Below are 2,458 nucleotides of genomic sequence, written 5' to 3'. Positions count from 1 at the left end.
GAAACTCCTGTTCTATCCAACAATCAGATATTAACAAACTGGAAACTCCTGTTCTACTCCAACAATCAGATATTATCAAACTTGAAACACCTTGTTCTATCCAACAATCAGATATTATCAAACTTGAAACACCTTGTTCTATCTAACAATAAGATATTATCAAACTTACTGGTTCTTGTATCAAAACGTGAACAATTTTTTGTGAAAAGCTCAGCAGTACTGTTCCACTAATGAATGTATACAACATGCTGTATTTAGAATGATTGCTAGTTTGACAAAGCAAACGTACAGAAACAGACTGTATCTGATAGTCATATAAAACAAAGTATGTAGAAATTTACTATATCTGATAGTCAGATAATACACGTTGTGTAGAAATTGACTGTACTGATATTTGGATACAAGAAGGTGTGTTTAGATATTAATTATACTTGAAAGTTGAATATAATAAGGTGCTTCAAGTTTGATAATATTGTTAGATAGAACAAGGTGTTTCGTCTGAAACAGTGACAGAACTGGTTGTTTTTATTATTTTCTGATGTGGAGCCACTTTTGATGAGCATTTTTACGCATGAGTAGAATATTTGAAACTTACAAAGACACAGACATGAACAAGAACAACAAGAAAATATTTTGAATTAAATGATTTTGAGTCTACATTTTTTTTTTTTACAAATCTTAACGTGTATTGCGCATCATATATTTAATTTTTTATTATGTTTTAATTTTGACATGCGCGTGCGCAGGAGTGGAAATTAAATTATATGTATAGAAATGTAAAATTGAAATTACTTATAGATAGATACATTCAGTACAAGAAAAAGTTTATCGCGCATGCTCGAAAACATTGCTAAAGTATGTAATAGAAGCAGATGCTGATAACTGAAACGTCATATAATGATGCCCCCAAGTGGAACAGTGGTATGTCTGCGGACTTACAACGCTAGAGTCCGGGTTTCGATACCCGTGGTGGGCAGAGCACAGATAGCCCGTTGTGTAGCTTTGTGCTTAATTACAAACAAATATATTATAATAAACGCCTCGGTTCGTCCTAGTATATATTCTTAGATACTTAATAACTCCAATATATTTATGTATGTGTTATTACAATAATGACAAGTGCATTTTACAACACAGTGCTGTCCATTGAAGAACCGCTAGGACTCATTTACTGTACATCCTTTTTTTACATCCACACTCTGCATTTTCTGATGTTTCCAATAAATGCATCCGAAAAGTTTGAAAGGCTCCAGCAGCGGTGTCGCTAGGCGTTAGCACACAAGGCCCGTGCCCCGACTCTACTTGACAGTGCCCCGAATTCCCATTGGTGTTGCGAAAAATCAGAAAAGAAAACCACGATCGATATCAAACTGAAACGCCGAAAATTCCCGCGCCTATGGGCCCCGAGCCCGAATTCTTTTTTTTTTTTTTTTTAAAGCACTCTGGGTCCCAGTATCTAATATCCTTTAATTATTTTTGGATTCGGAAGGTTAGGCTGAAATACGAGGCTTTAAAACCATTTTGCATCCTCTATCCTCCTTGATAAACTATTCTCAGCCTCCATCTTGTTTTATATATAATTATCAAATATTGTCCATCCCTATTTCGGTGAAAAGTAAGATTTCAAGCCGATTTGAAAAATATTGATAATTTAAAGCCACAACTTTCTATGCTATTTTTCATGAGAAATAGTCTACAGTTATATAAAATAACAAAACTTTATTCATTGGTTCAGGGCCGCCTCGTTCTAGCCAATAGCGTGAGCATAAAGCAGGTTCTGAATTCCAGCTCAAGACGTCGTCTTTGCTGACCTTCCTGGCCACGCCGAACACCTACCAAGACGACGACAAAACTTTAGTTAGACGTTAGACGGTGTTTACCAAGGGACCTGCACACGAGGATATACAGAAGCTGTGCGTGTGTGTTTACGCGCAGAAGCTTGTCGTTTATTTGTAAATCAGGTATGTGTTTGTTGTTTTTATTTTCTTTCTCCTGATGTTGAGAAGTTTTTTATGAAAATAACAAAAATACACTATGAGGCGTAAGATATAACATCAGGTTTCTCACTGCCCGTTCATAAAAAAATTAACTTATTTTTTATAATTGTTTGTTGTTAAGAGCAAAACTACAAAATGGACTATCTGTGTTCGGGGCCACTGCGAGTATCGAAACCCGATTTTTAGCGGTATAAGCCTTAAGACCTACCGCTGAATAATTGGGAGGCTACTTTTTTTTACTTAATTTCATTGTTAATAACGTGCTACATTATTCATATCACTTATTTTTCTATCGCGTTAAGTTCTTCTTTTTTTATAAAAAAAAGCCACCCGGTGGCACAGCGGCATGTCCGCGGACTTACAACGCTAGAATCCGGGTTTCGATACCCGTGGTGGGCAGAGAACAGATAGCCAATTGTGTAGCTTTGTGCTAAATTACAATCAAACAATCTTTAAAAAAC

The 2,458-nt window shown here is 35.8% G+C and overlaps 1 protein-coding gene across 4 annotated transcripts in view; it reads left to right on the top strand.

Moving 5' to 3' along the window:
- Nucleotides 1-2,458, top strand: part of LOC106460025 (matrix metalloproteinase-21-like) — a 53,923-nt gene that overhangs the window by 10,185 nt on the left and 41,280 nt on the right. For 3 of the 4 annotated variants that reach the window (XM_022386633.1, XM_022386636.1, XM_022386632.1), the window contains one exon: nt 1,736-1,961. The gene's annotated coding sequence lies outside the window, so the exon portion shown is untranslated. Of the gene's footprint in view, nt 1-1,028; nt 1,962-2,458 lie in introns of those variants that run through there. The other variant, XM_022386635.1, reaches the window with a different exon arrangement.

Source organism: Limulus polyphemus, unplaced genomic scaffold (genome assembly GCF_000517525.1).
Source record: "Limulus polyphemus unplaced genomic scaffold, Limulus_polyphemus-2.1.2 Scaffold695, whole genome shotgun sequence".
NCBI lineage: Eukaryota > Metazoa > Arthropoda > Merostomata > Xiphosura > Limulidae > Limulus > Limulus polyphemus.
This window is presented reverse-complemented; position numbering and strand designations above follow the sequence as displayed.